Source organism: Orbicella franksi, chromosome 9, assembly GCF_964199315.1.
Source record: "Orbicella franksi chromosome 9, jaOrbFran1.1, whole genome shotgun sequence".
NCBI classification, from domain to species: Eukaryota; Metazoa; Cnidaria; class Anthozoa; order Scleractinia; family Merulinidae; genus Orbicella; species Orbicella franksi.
The window spans coordinates 23,103,970-23,118,708 of record NC_138153.1 but is presented as its reverse complement, the minus strand read 5'-3'; the positions used below and the strand labels follow the sequence as shown (position 1 = coordinate 23,118,708).

The following is a 14,739-nucleotide window of genomic DNA, read 5'->3' as shown; positions in this document are numbered from 1 at the left end:
TCAAAGAACACGACAGGGATATACGACTGGTCCGTACCCAGACCTCCGCCGTTTATGAACACACCCACGAGACCGGCCACTATCCTATCAGGAATGAGGTCAAGTTTATTGATCGAGATCCTCACTGGTACACACGTAGGGTCAAGGAAGCTATTCACATAAGACTTCACCCTAATAACATCAACAGGGATAGTGGAATTGAAATTCCTGAAGCATGGATGCCCACGATCAAAAAACACAACAACAGGATAGGAGAACAGTACAACAGCGGACCACTAAGGGAACAGCTACTCGTCGGAACAATGGAACAATAGGAGGATCGAAATGCACCAATCACAGCCGACCTTTGTGATATAAATGATACCGTGCAATCAGTCGACCTTATCGCCTGAAGACGTCGTGATCTACATCTCAAGTGACTACATCGTGAGACAAACGATAATACACTTTATTATGAGAGCCTACAGGCAACAAAATTTGCGTCTGAGGGTGGAGTCTTCTCGACTGAACCAGATTTATCCCACGATCCCCTTTCTGGTTCTTCTCATGTTGTATCCATTGCTCTGGACAGGAACAGTTTTTTTTGTTGCTACGCCACCTTATCCCGCATAGGTCCTCATGACGAGAGCATACTATTGTGTTCAAATTACCTTCATCCACGTCAAAACAACTTTGGAAACAAAATGTGTGATATGCGTTTACTGGAAGTTTAGTCTAAAGGTAAGGGTCTCGAAAAACCATGCGACGGCAACGTAAGCCCGGGGATGTAAGCCCTTGGATAACATTGAGAAAGGCATCACAGAAAATGTCGCGCAGTATTATAGGACTCCGCTTTCTTACGCAATTTAAATGATACGGGAGAATGTTTCGGCGACAGAAGAAAGCAGAGGAACCATCCGCGTTTTTGTTCAGTGAATGGGATTCAATGCTGGTAGGTGCCTTTATACCTTATTTAACAAGCAAGAGGACAACAATGCGAAAAGTCATCAGATTCGCGGATTTTCATAACAACAAGCGGGGTCTACAAATTATTATTATTTTTTCAGTCATATATGTAATTCCCTTATATGTTACTACCTTAAAGTTTCTCTTGACTTATCTCTGTAGTGAGGCAAGCCGACAAGTATTCCCCCCCTGCCCCACCTTTAATTTCTAGTCCCTCTTCTCCACGTGGTTAGTAATTGGGATCATTTTCGTGGGAGAAACGTAAATAGCCGGGCCGCAATATAACTCAAGAGACTATAGTCTCAAGAGACTATTACGCTTTTGCACGGTCAGCTACATTGAAAGAGTGCCATTAGATTTTGACTTCGGTATCATGAAATCACGCCTTATTGGGCCTCATGGTGATTGTCTGTTACCGTAGCACTCAGTATTTTCTCGATAATCTTCCGCAATATTTTCGATCTAAAGAGAAAATTGAATTACGAGTACACTGACCTGCTCTAGCTAACAGTAGCCTTGCTTCGTCCAGAGAAGAATTAATCGCTCACATCAATAGCCTTCAAATCACCTTGAATGTCTTTGTCACATTTTCGAATTAAAACACATTGAACATGTGCGGGATTGGTAACTAGGACCGCACCTGCCCCCAACGATTTGAGAATAACTGCAGGTGGCCATTTCTTAGTTGTTATTGTCATGTGATACCACACTCGAGGATCACACGACCGTGGCATAAAAATAGTACATCCAGGTTTTTTATTTCACAGTAATGAGAGTTTCAAAATTTGCAGACTTATTTCACAACAGTCTTTATCAAGTAGTCTCAAAGAAAGATATTATATATACATATTTTTTGATGAATTCGATTCGCGAAAAGCGATTTGTCAATTATCGTCACGCCATCTTAGCGCTATCACACCCGGTGTAACGCTGCTGAGTAAATCAAGCCATGCATGTGGACGGTAAGTCAAAAACTACATATTGTTTTAAAATCTGAGAAGAAAACCTTCTACTTGGCAGTACCATTTTGTTTTAATGAGAACGCGAAACGCCTTGCAGCACACGAAATAGAACTTAGATGGAATAAATTTAATATCCACAAATTTCCGCTTCAGTAAACAAATACGCACGTACTCATAAACAAGTTAGCACTCCTTTTCCGTGTAAAAAAAATATTACTTTAGATAAATTGCCCACAGAAGATAAAAAATAACTATAAATCATTTAAATAGGGGAAAGGGTCGCATTCAGGCTAAAATTCCCACTGTTGTTTAGGTTATCTCTTGTATTCATGAAGACAACTGTAAGTTCAAAGGTCATAAACTTCAAGCGAGTACCGTAAATATTTTCGGTCGTCTAAATTCGCAGTTTAAGTTGCCCCAAAATTTTATTTCACAGAACGATAGAGGAAGCCTCACTCTTTCTATAGAATACCATCTTTACAGCGGAATCCATGTACCAGGTAGGGAGTTTTGCCGTTGAAATTTGCCAAAATCGAGCTTTCTGATAATGCTGTTTAGGAGGGTAAATTTGAAATTTTTTTAAAAATTCAGGTTTGAACCTTTTCCAATTCTAATAACTGTGCTTTGTAAAGGAAGGGTCATTGAATTGTGTAATATCGAAATAGATTTGATAATTGTTTTAGTTTTCTTACACGAGTCGCAAATACGAAGCACATTTTTCAGTGGTTCGAGGGCTTCTCCAAGGGTGAAAATTAAAAAATCGCTTTACTTGAAAAATATAAATCCAAACGAACTAAAAGTTGTATTTTCCTAAATAGTTTCCAGAGGGCTTTCTTGTGAAAAAGTTTGAGGGAATCCGATTTTTCCATTTTGCACAGCTATCCGTAGTATTTACAGGAAGTCACTCCTAAAAAAACGGCACCGAGGTTAATTTGTCTGGTCCGTTAGCTCAGTCGGTAGAGCGTGGTGCTGATAACGCCAAGGTCGTGAGTTCGACCCTCACACGGACCAACTTTTCCTTTTAAGTAAACCATCTGGAAAATACCATTTTAAGATTTCTAACTGACTGTACTCTGATTTCTCTTTTCCTTTATTTTGTTTCGTTTGTTAATTCCCCCTGATAAGTTCAAAACAAGAGGACTAGATCAAAACTACTTTAGTTTAATATTTTCCTAGAAGTCGTTGGAAATGTTTCCCGGCCAACAGAAACAGTTGGTTAAGTCCTATTTTAATCTAGAAGGGCTTCGTAGTAGTCACTTGGAATTGTCTGTGCAAAAATAAAAGTGATTATTTAAAGAAGAAAGGTATTCCGTTGTTTCATATGGCCGTTGTGACGTCACAAAAACCATCGTAAAATTGTCTGTTTCGTTATGATGTTGTTTTCATTGACAAAAGAGTATTAAAAAAGGCCTGTCCGGGAGCGGAACCCGGGACCTCTAGCACCAAAGCGAGAATCATACCACTAGACCAACAGGCCACACGTGGTTGGACAACATTTGACAAAAGTCTTAATCTACCTTTTTCTGTTGAACTGGTACTGTAATACCTGTTATGTGTTGTCTCATTGGCCAAGATATTTACTATCCAAATCTTCCGGGTTTTCGGTTTTCATGTCTTTCGAGCATGACACAATGTAGCAGAAACCTTACACAAGTTAAAATTTCTTCCACAAAAATAAATTTGATGAAAATTGTACAAAATCCTTCGAAGGAAGTCTCCGTGGCGGAATCGGTTAGCGCGTTGGGCTGTTAACCGAAAGGCTGGTGGTTGAAGCCCACCCGCGGACGGTTCTTTTTGTTTTGGTAATTATTTTCTATACAGTTAGCGTCAGGATTCCATCCATCCATCCTGTTTTCATAATTTTTAGTTGTAATACGTGTAAGTAGATCTTCTCGAATAAAGCCCGGCCGCAAACATTTTTTTCATTTTTTTATTTGACTTCGTCAGTGTTTTAATGATTGCATGCTCAATTTCTTTATGAACTGTTTTATGGCATCTTGTATTTTGAGGGTAAAAATATACTGAAGTAATAGTAATTTTGACAAGTAAATTAACCATAATTAAGGGATGTTAAAGTATAATAGCAGACTTTGCTGCGTCAGTTATATTATTTAGTAGTTATTTTTTTGTTGTAATATTATGACATAAATATGCTTGTGACAATATTATGACAATAATATGACAATATTATGACAATATTATGACAATAGCTTGTGCCACAAACTAGTAATTTATTTTATCTAAAACTCTGTTTTATTATGTAACAATCAGGGGATTAGCTCAAATGGTAGAACGCCCGCTTTGCATGCGGAAGATACCGGGATCGATACGATAATATTATTTTAAAAATTTATAAAAAACGTTCACTGGCTATATAAAGTTAAAACTTTCAGAGCTTTTGGCTGTCAGGCTACAGCCTTCGATGGATAAAAAGTGGAAAAGATAACAACTACAAATATATACACAAATAGGTGGAACTATAAAAAGAATATATTAAAATGGAAAAATATAAGGGGTGTGCCAAGATTCTAGCGTCTTACGAATACGTGAAGAACCCTTGTCAATCACTTGGGAATTTTTAAAGTCAATAGAGTGATTTGAAGACCAAGCGTGTTTAGCGACGTTGGAACCTCTTGCGTAAGACATCACATTCCTCATGTGTTCTTTTTTTTCTCGTTTCAAAGCATCTGCCAGTCTCGCCTACATAACTCCATGAGCAGTCGGCACAAGATATTTTATAAGCCACATTTGGTTGAAGTTCAATCGGAGGTCGAGATTTGCCACTAGACCAACAGGCCAAACGTCGTTGAATATTCCTTTGAGAAAGGTCTTAACCTACTTCTCTCTATTGAACTGGTACTATATAACACCAGTTATTTGTTGGCTTATTGGCTCAGACAGTTACTATCCAACTTCCCTGGTTTTTCGCTTTTCATGTCTTTCGAGCAAGATACAATAATGTAGCAGAAACCTTACGCAAGTTAAAATTTCATCCACACAATTCAACTTGATGAAAATCGTACAAACTCCCTCCATGGAGGTCTTCGTGGTGCAATCGGCTAGCGCGTTCGGCTGTTAACCGAAAGGTTGGTGGTTCAAGCCCACCCGGGGACGATTCTTTCTCCTTTGATAATTGTTTTCTATATAGTTAGCGACAAGAGTCCATCCTGTTAGCGTAATTTTTAGCGGCAGGTATATTTTGCAGGGCGCAGGTTACAGGTTGCAGGTTGAAATTTAATTATAACTGGAAAACCGCTGGCAGTTAAAAGAAACGTGCAGGTGGTAGACTTACCGTGACTGTTACATGACGCTGTTTACAATCGCTCGGAACGGTGACTTCCATCTAAGTACCAAACCCGCCGAAGCGATGGGAGGAGAGTATATTCCTATGATTTTAAGCCTGCAGTGAATTATTGTTTTTGAAGAAACATTTGAGTACCAAAATAAAGGCACACTGAGCTTGTGGTAGTATATTCCGTCGGTTAAAATCTTATATTATCTCATTTCTTTATTTATTTGCTTCATTTGTAATGGCAATTTTCTGTTGTTAAGGGAAGTGTAGCTTGCAGTTCTTGTTGACGTTACGCCTAGAGATTTCGAACTCACGCTCTGTTGAAGAGACTCGATGAGCCCGTTGAGTATTGAAAGATCGAGCGAGGTTCGACTAGAAAAATAATGAAAATACATGTGAAGAAGAGCCGAGCGATAAGAAAAATACAGGACAAAATGTAAAGACTTACAAATGTTTTCTGACTGTAGCGATGACGGTGAAGCTAGGTAGAGTATAGATTCCGCAACAATATTAACTTGAAGCTATAGAAAACGTTGAAAAGATTGGCGCGCTAGGAAACCGTAGCGTTTAAATAGTCCTAATTTGTATACATTAATGGCAAGCTAAAATAAAAATTCGCACGTAAAGTCCTATAGGAAGACCCGAGCCAAATCTGGAATAGATGGAAACATCTGTGAAGCGGCCATTCAGATGGCTTTGAAGAGATTTCACTGGTCTCAGCGTGTCGATCGATAAGTACTTATAGCGGATCGATCGTGTTTTCACTACGTGAAAGAGGCGAACTACTTTATATAAGAACCCCTGACGAGTATATAGGTTATTAATTATTTTTAGTGCCAGCGGTTTTCCCGTTATAATTAAATTTCAACTTGCAACCTGCAACCTGCGCCCTGCAAAATATACCTGCCGAATTTTTAGTTGTATTGCATGTTAGTAGGTCTTCTGAAACAAACAGCCACTGCGCGGATGTGATGTGAATAAACCGTTATTATCGTGATCGTTATCATTATTGGTTTTTTGACGGTTGAAGCAAATTTGGCTGTAATTTTTCATACAAGGCTACAAATTTGTCCATATTTGAGTAATCCAATTAGTACTATAATTTGTGCATTCAATATTGCATCTTTACTCTTCAAATGTTTATCTTATTAACGTAATTACATCACCTTTATTACCGCCGCGTGCATTAATCGCCTGCTCCCGTGACTAGAAGTTGAAGGACTTGAACATAAGCATACTTTTTGTGATATATTAAAACGTTCCTTTATAAACAGCATACCTTGCCCAAAGTCAATCGTTTAGTTCTTAATTAAGGATATCTGAGACATTTGACGGCTAATATTGGCTTGCTCATTTGACGGTTGACGGTAAAAATATTGCGTTTGTGAAGGTTGACGGTTAATTTTCTGGCCATTTGACTGTTAACCCCATTGAGACCCTCTGCCTAACGCTAAAACAAGGATAGCGTTGTTTTTGAAAAACTTCAATATTGAGCATCGTGAGAAGTAGGCAAATATTCAACTGTTTGCTGTACTTCGTAGACTTATTTTTTCTGTCTTCCTGATCAAAAAACTAGAAACTACCAGTTCCTGATTGGCACACCACTGAGTATTGCAGCTTTCATTCGTAACCCGTTTCCGTAGTGTAGCGGTTATCACTTCCGCTTTACACGCGGAAGGTCGCCGGTTCGAGCCCGGCCGGAAACACATGATTGTTTTTCCTACGAGACTAAATCTTGCTACCCAACTCTAGCCAGCTCTTAGAAAATTTTGAGTCAGCAAAAACAAAACGAAAGCAAAAAAAAAAAAAAACGAAAGGTGTTGACGTAACTGAGCTCCATTAATCTTTTATCCTTTAGCAACTTCATATTAGGATCGATACCTTAAATAACGCTATCGAACTATGATCTTAATGAAGCTTATGTTATGGTAACCAGAAATGTGCGAGTTTTAGTCGGAGAAACCAAAAATCTATTCGCAAATAGTTGACGGTTGACTACAATTTTTGTGTTAAATGTCAATTTCAACTTTTGTATTCTCCAACGACAAAACCATCGTTTTAAACTTTTCTGTTCTTTTTGTTGAGTTCCAGGGTATTTTAAATGGAGTAATCAATTTCTTTTATACGTTTTGCTAATAAGATTTGGCGAAAAAGAGACATGATGACATTGACCATTCCATTGCAAGCAATCCATAACCTTAACCCCTATTATGGTATAGCATGATGAGAACATCTTTGAGGGTGAAGAGTATTTTGGCAGGTTGCTTAAACATTTCGCCGGTATCAGGAGAGGATGAAGAGTGAGCCACGTCATGCATCAAGTGCGCGCGCTAAGTACTAAAATGAACAATGATGGGGCAGATGGCCACTGCTAGAGCTTTGCTTGGATTTAACGAGCTTGGTGACCCCTACGTTTCTTTCCAGAAACAGATTTTATTTACAATTATCTCCACATTGTCCAAAAATAAACAGAAAATCAAAGTAAGAAGTTAAAGAAAACAAAAAAAACAAAACAAAACAAAACAAAAAAAATGATATTTGCTAGCAATAAAGATAAAAAGTTAAAAAAAAAGGTAGGAAGCCGGCAGTTAAAAAAAAAAAATCAAGATTTCTCTCCACGGGACATCGAATCCTGCCATCTTGCGGCTGCAAGGCGCGTGGAACTATAATCGCTAATTGCGAATTTGTTCTTAAAACCTGAGATTTGTGTAAATGTTGTTGCAAAATCTGTAAACACATCTGAGAATAGTTGCTGGGCGCCAATGAAGAACACCTTTGATGAAGTATGCTCCCTGCTAAACATTTATTATTATGGTTACTGTTCTGTGTAGTCGTGTAGTTACCAGTCCAACTCCGCTGATGATTTTTCTGCGTCCTGTCAATAAAGCAAGATCAGGAGCCCATGACCCGGAGCTTCCATCTCCCATACCAACCCAAGGATTCAACCCTTTCTCGTATCTATTTATTTTTAGAATTTGACCTCTGGGAGTTTTCGCACCCCGCCTTTAAAACGCCCAATCAAAGCCCAGGTGGTCCCCGAGGGACCCCTAAGTGGTACCAATTCCAAAACAACACATTATCTCCTGTCATACTTTTTTGAGCTCAATACGCTAAAAGGAACCACGAAAGCTCCCGCTGTGGACCTTTTGATGCTGAACACCCTAAGAGGGGTTGAGCTATCTTAGTACTGCTGGAAATTACCAAGCGTGAAAGTGGACATGTCACCAACTTAGTACTACATGTATCAACAATGTTTTTTTTAAATTTTAATTGTTTCTTTCTTTTTATTTTTAAAAAATAAACAAATAAACAATAATACACGAAGTTATCTAATGTAGGGCGCCGTAGTTCAGTTGGTTAGAGCGCCTGTCTAGTAAACAGGAGGTCATGGGTTCAAATCCCATCGGTGCCTTACAGATGTTGCACTTTTTAATTTTTTATTACTTTTGAAAATTGCTCAACGAAGCTTCACGTGTTGTACCACTGGGAATTTTTTTGGTTATGTTATCCAATGGATTTACTTTTGAGACCTACGCAAAAGTCGAGTGAAAAATTTCAAGAATTATATGGAACGTAATTTGCGAATAAATGACCATTATAATATAGATAGGACCCTGCGCACGCACTGATTGGTCAAAAACCCATGTTTTATCAGAGTATAAAGCCATTTTAAAACATTACTTAAATGTAAATAGACGCCCTGGATTACATTTGTCGCGTTAGTTCAACGGCATTTCTTTGGTCGACTTGTCTCGTTTGATGAATTTATATTTCTTTCTTCTTTCATTGCTGTAAGAGTAGGTTCGCTCCACGGTGGGGGACTGGGGGTGTGGGCGGATAACTACGATGGACTAGCATCCCATCCATGGGACAGAAAAATACTCTCAGCTGTTTAATACAACGGAGACTGGGATTAGATCTGCAGTGTGTGGGCTACCAAGTCCCGGGTGCAGCCATTTTTAAAACCTTTCCTTACCATTCCGTGCCAAAGGAGGGCGTCAATTTCAGTTCAAAAAGACGAAATTAAACCTTTAACTGCCAGGTTACAATAAAGCAAGTCACAAAGGAAAGAGTAATTCTTCAAAGAATCTTTTTGTTATCTGTGTCATACAGCTGTTTTGAGAAAGGTTGCGCTACAAAGCGTAAAAGAGTACCGCGCGACAAATATACCGAAAGGTGCTCTGGGTATTGCCCGTTTACCGCTGGTCGATTGAAGACCACGTTGTTTTAAAGCGACAGCGGAAAATTCATTAATAGGAGTATTCTCATCTTCTCTGCTGGCTACAGAAAATTATCCAAATAAAAAGTTTACAAACCGTTATTTGTACAACAATGGTTCGAAAAAATCTGCCTTCAAAAAAAAGTGAAGCTGCATATTGGCTAGTAAAGTAAAGACTGCTGGAGAATCCGGGTATCGATCCCGGTACCTCCCGCATGCTAAGCGGGCGCTCTACCATTTGAGCTTATTCCCCAAACCGTAAGCATTTGGTTCAATATACAAGTTACTATAACTATTGAAAAAACAATGTTAGAGGCATGACATGGTGATTAGTTTTATTTTTTTTTCTAAATGTACTTAGAATTTCATTTTAGAAAAACAGATAATTTAAGAAACATGTTGCTTTTCATTCTAGTTCCTTGTTATTTACAACATAAGCTATTGATATTGACGGGGCATGATTATAAAATAAATGGGAAACAACTTCTAATAAATAATTTCGGGATAACTACATTTCAACAAAAATGTCCTCATCGTTTGAGAAAGCATGTTAACAATATATACATACATCTTAAAGAATAAAACCAAATCAGTTTCAACAAGGCCAATAAGCGGGTGCTGTTCCTCATTAGGCCAAACATTTGAGAACGTTCTTGTACAAAGGCAGTAGTACTTAATAAAAAACGGCACGGTCCGTTAGCTCAGTCGGTAGAGCTTGGTGCTGATAACGCCAAGGTCGTGAGGTCGACCCTCACACGGACCAACTTTTCCTTTTAAGTAAACCCGCTGGAAAATACCATTTTAAGATTTCTAACTGACTGTACTCTCTTTTCCTTTATTTTTTATTTCATTAGTTAATTTCCCCTGATCGGTTTAAAACAAGAGGAAGAAATCAAAATTATTTTAGATTAATATTTCCCTAGAAGTCGTTGGAAATGTTTCCCGGCCAACAGAAACAGTTGGTTAAGTGATATTTTAATCTACGGATTCATGGTAGTCAGTTGGAATTGTCTGCAAAAAACGGAGGAAGGTGTTCTGTTGTTTCATATGGCCGTTGTGACGTGACAAAAACCATCGTAATATTGCCTGCTTCCTTATTATGTTGTGTTCATTGACAAAAGAGTATTACAAAGGGCCTGTCCGGGAGTGGAACCAGCACCTCTCCAACAGGCCAAACATGGTTGAACGTCATTTAACAAAGGTCTTAATCTACTTCTCTCTGTCGAACTGGTTCTATAACACCTGTTTTGTGTTGTCTCATTGGCCAAGACAGTTACTACCCAACTCCGCCGTTTTTTCGCTTTTCATGTCTTTCGAGCAAGATACAATAATGTAACAGAAACCATACGCAAGTTAAAATTTCTTCCACAAAATTTGATGAAAATTGTACAAAATGTTTTCATGGAAGTCTCCGTGGCGCAATCGATTAGCGCGTTTGGCTGTTAACCGAAAGGTTGGTGGTTCAAGCCCACCCGGGGACGGTTCTATTTGTTTTGATCAGTATTTTCTATATAGTTAGCGTCAGGAATCCATCCATCCATCCTGTTAGCGTAATTTTTAGTTGTATTGCATGTAAGTAGGTCTATTCAAACAAACAGCCACTGAGCGGGTGTGATGTGAATAAACCGTTATTATCGTGGTCGTTATCATTATTGGTTTTTTGACGGTTGAAGCAAATTTGGCTGTAATTTTTCATACAAGGGTACAAATTTGCCCATATTTGAGTAATCCAATTAGTCCTATAATTAGTACATTAAATATGAGTTCTTTAATCTTCGACTGTTTGTCTAATTAACGTAATAACATCACCACACCGCTGCGCGTATGAATCTCCCGCTCCCATAACTAGAACTTGAAGGACTTGAACATAAGTGTATCTTTTCGTGGTGTATTAAAACGTTCATTGCTAAACAACATAAATTTCCCATAGTCAGTCGTTTAGTTCTTGATTAAGGATATCTGAGACATTTGAGGGCTAATAATGGCTTGCTCATTTGACGGTTGACAGTTAATTTTTTGGCGATTTGACGGTTAACTCCACTGAGATGCTCTGGTAACGCTAAAACAAGGATAGCATCGTTTTTGAAAAACTTCAATATTGAGCATCGTTAGAAGTAGGCAAATGTTCAACTGTTTGCTGTACTTCGTAGACTTATTTTTTCTGTCTTCCTGATCAAAAAACTAGAAACTACCAGTTCCTGATTAGCACACCACTGAGTATGCCAGCTTTCGGTCGTAACAGGTTTCCGTAGTGCAGTGGTTATCGCGTCCGCTTTACATGCGGAAGGTCGCCGGTTCGAGCCCGGCCGGAAACACATGATTGTTTTTCCTATGAGACTAAATCTTGCTACCCAACTCTAGCCAGCTCTTAGAAAATTTTGAGTCAGCGAAAACAAAAAAAAAAAAAGAAAAAGACGAAAGGTTTGACGTAACTGAGCTTATTTAATTTTTTATACTTCAGCAACTTCATATTAGGATCGATACCTTAAATAACGCTATCGAGCTATGATCTTAACAAAGCTTATGTTATTGATTGTTAGTGGATTGGTAGGCAGAAATGTATGAGTTTCAGCTGGAGAAACCAAAAGTCTCTCTGCTATAAGTTGACGGTTGAATGCAATTTCTGCGTTAAATGAAAGCTTTCAAATCACCCAAAGACAAAAACCATGGCTTTAAACTTTTCCGTTCATTTTGTTTTGTTCCAGGGTAATTTAAATGGAATAACTAATCAATTTCTTTTTTTACGTTTTGCTAATAAGATTTGGCGAAAAATAAAGATGATGACATCGACGATTTCATGATCGCATCAGTCCAAACAATCCATAACCTTAACCCCTATTATTGTATAGCCTGATGTGAACATCTTTGAGGGTGTAGAGTATTTTGGCAGGTTGCTTAAACATTTCGCCGGTATCAGGAGAGCAAGGTAATTCCTCTCAAACTATTTTTAGATATAGAAGCCAGTTATCCCGCGGATAATGTTAGCACGCGCGTTGCGTTGATGTTTTCTTGGAGGATGAAAATGCACGTATTAAAGCCGCTTGGGATTCTCTTGGGCTGTGACTAAAATTCGCTTTAAATTGATTAGTGGATTTACGAAAAATCTAACATTAAGCGAAGGAGAGAGGTAAAGAACGAGTGAATGTCTCATCCATACCTACATTTTGGAAAATACTAGTTTGCTAAAAAATGATTGTTATGATTATTTTAATTATTATTTGAAAAGAAAAACAATCTGGGCCTGTCCGGGAGTCGAACCCGGGACCTCTCGCACCCAAAGCGAGAATCATGCCACTAGACCAACAGGCCAGACATGTAGTAAACTGTTTAGACAAACGATTTAATCTGCTACTCCCTTAACTCAGCTTGTGTTTTAATACCTGTTCTGTGTTGTGTTGTAGTTACCAGTGCAACTCCGCTGATTAACGGAGTTTTCCGCGTCATGTCAATAAAGCAATTCTGACTCAGCACTAACACGAGACATTCAATGGGAATAGTTTATTGAGGATGCGTCAGTCAGCTATCTGATGCAAATGTATTCCGTCTAATAAGATAGTCTATCTCCTTGCAAATTAAAACGGTTGGTTCTAACAATTAAAACCTGTTCTACGCCAAATACGAAACACCACTAAAAGCGTACCCTTAAGATATGGTCAAAACATGTGGGGAAACGTATTCCTCAGAATCCCGAGGAAAGGGTACAAATCAATAAGCTATAAAATTTTACAAGACGCTGTTAAAACAAAGCTTAATAAAATTTTGGACGAACACGAAGACTGACCGATCAAGAATGACGTAAATCTCCCGCCAAAAGGCAAAAAAGTCCTTAAACATCCCAGGACAACCCGCGAGCCTCTCCATCATGCTGTCAGAATAATAATCTCTGACTAATTCGTCCCTCGATCGTCAGGAATTACATATTTCAAAAGCGCAATAAATTTGTTGCTTTCTCGGCTACAAGATACAAGATGAAAAAAGAAAAAAAAAGAACAAGCCCGTCTTGATTGACAGACTTCACATAACCATGAATATCAACAAGCGAACGATTGTGATCAGTTGGTCAAATGAAACCAATTTTATCCCTTGTCTGATTAGAATGCAAAAAAGAGCTAAGCAGTGGAGCAGACATAGAAACACAATCATTACCCCCACATTATGAAAAAAAAAAAAAACACACACACACACACACTTCTTAGTTTTAACAATAATTCCATTATCAAGAGAACACAATTCTCTTTCCTGGCTACCAGATGTTTCTTTCTCGAATTCATGAAGTCTCTCTCCCTCTAAAGTAGGGCGCCGTAGTTCAGTTGGTTAGAGCGCCTGTCTTGTAAACAGGAGGTCATGGGTTCAAATCCCATCGGTGCCTTAGAGGGGTCGATCTTTTTAATTCTCAATACTTTTTCATTACTTTTGCTCATCGAAGCTTCACATATTGTTTAACAGGGAATTTTTGTAAGGTTGTGTTATCCAATAATAGTTTTATTTTTAAGGTCCACGCTGGGGTCGACTGAAAAATTACATGACGGTACATTTAAAGGGCTACTATATATCATGAGATTCGCACCTTTCCTGTCAAAGCCATTTTAAAGCACAAAAAAGTAGACTGTACGAGAAGAAAAACGTTGTTTACTATTTCAAAGATCTCCTTTCGTTCCAGAGATATTCAAGATTTTAAAATATGCAAATTAGCCAAGTGATGACATCTTAAACTCGACCAAATTTTAATCAAATTTCATGAAAAAGATATCTCAGCCAATTCGTATCAGAAATCTTTGATTCTTTACGGTAAGATTCTACTAGATGTGCTCCACAATATGAGCTAAACAGTTCTGTTACCATGGGAACATGCTAGGGCCCAGGCCTCCTCGATATTAAAAGCTTTTCTGGCCACCTTTGGCGTTCTATTTTGATATTTGCCAGTGGTGCCTCATCTGCATTATCCAGCAAGCATATAAATATGTTAGGTGGTGTTTGTAGCCTTGTTTAATGTTTTTCGAGCTGAAAATCACTAAAATATTTGAATCAGATTGAAGGGGAATGGAAAATAGTTAGTTGCCCTAGGAACAATGGTTCAATGGTTTCCTCTGCAAATTGACCAACAATATGAAGATAGCTCTATTTATATATTCGATATGATATTGAGTTGTCTTTCATTTGCATATTTTACACATTTTTCAAACTTAAATATCTCCGGAACTAATGCACACATTTGCAAGCGGCAAACGGCGTTTTTAATATTTCGTGGAATTCCATGTGATTCACCCAAAAATTTAAGGAGTAAAATTTGATCATAGTACCATGCACGTTAGCGTGGTTTA

The 14,739-nt window shown here is 38.3% G+C and overlaps 9 non-coding genes across 9 annotated transcripts; 8 read left to right on the top strand and 1 right to left on the bottom strand.

Annotated features, from left to right (window-relative positions):
* The first annotated feature begins 2,845 nt into the window (after positions 1-2,845).
* Trnai-gau (transfer RNA isoleucine (anticodon GAU)) lies at positions 2,846-2,918 on the top strand. The gene has a single exon. It is a non-coding gene; the product is annotated as a tRNA-Ile (tRNA).
* Positions 2,919-4,947: 2,029 nt separating this feature from the next.
* Trnan-guu (transfer RNA asparagine (anticodon GUU)) lies at positions 4,948-5,021 on the top strand. Its single transcript has one exon. It is a non-coding gene; the product is annotated as a tRNA-Asn (tRNA).
* A 1,811-nt stretch (positions 5,022-6,832) lies between these two features.
* Trnav-uac (transfer RNA valine (anticodon UAC)) lies at positions 6,833-6,905 on the top strand. Its single transcript has one exon. It is a non-coding gene; the product is annotated as a tRNA-Val (tRNA).
* A 1,632-nt stretch (positions 6,906-8,537) lies between these two features.
* Positions 8,538-8,611, top strand: Trnat-agu (transfer RNA threonine (anticodon AGU)). Its single transcript has one exon. It is a non-coding gene; the product is annotated as a tRNA-Thr (tRNA).
* A 1,497-nt stretch (positions 8,612-10,108) lies between these two features.
* Positions 10,109-10,181, top strand: Trnai-gau (transfer RNA isoleucine (anticodon GAU)). The gene has a single exon. It is a non-coding gene; the product is annotated as a tRNA-Ile (tRNA).
* A 644-nt stretch (positions 10,182-10,825) lies between these two features.
* On the top strand, positions 10,826-10,899 carry Trnan-guu (transfer RNA asparagine (anticodon GUU)). The gene has a single exon. It is a non-coding gene; the product is annotated as a tRNA-Asn (tRNA).
* A 761-nt stretch (positions 10,900-11,660) lies between these two features.
* On the top strand, positions 11,661-11,733 carry Trnav-uac (transfer RNA valine (anticodon UAC)). Its single transcript has one exon. It is a non-coding gene; the product is annotated as a tRNA-Val (tRNA).
* Positions 11,734-12,655: 922 nt separating this feature from the next.
* On the bottom strand, positions 12,656-12,727 carry Trnap-ugg (transfer RNA proline (anticodon UGG)). Its single transcript has one exon. It is a non-coding gene; the product is annotated as a tRNA-Pro (tRNA).
* Positions 12,728-13,713: 986 nt separating this feature from the next.
* On the top strand, positions 13,714-13,787 carry Trnat-ugu (transfer RNA threonine (anticodon UGU)). The gene has a single exon. It is a non-coding gene; the product is annotated as a tRNA-Thr (tRNA).
* Positions 13,788-14,739: the final 952 nt, after the last annotated feature.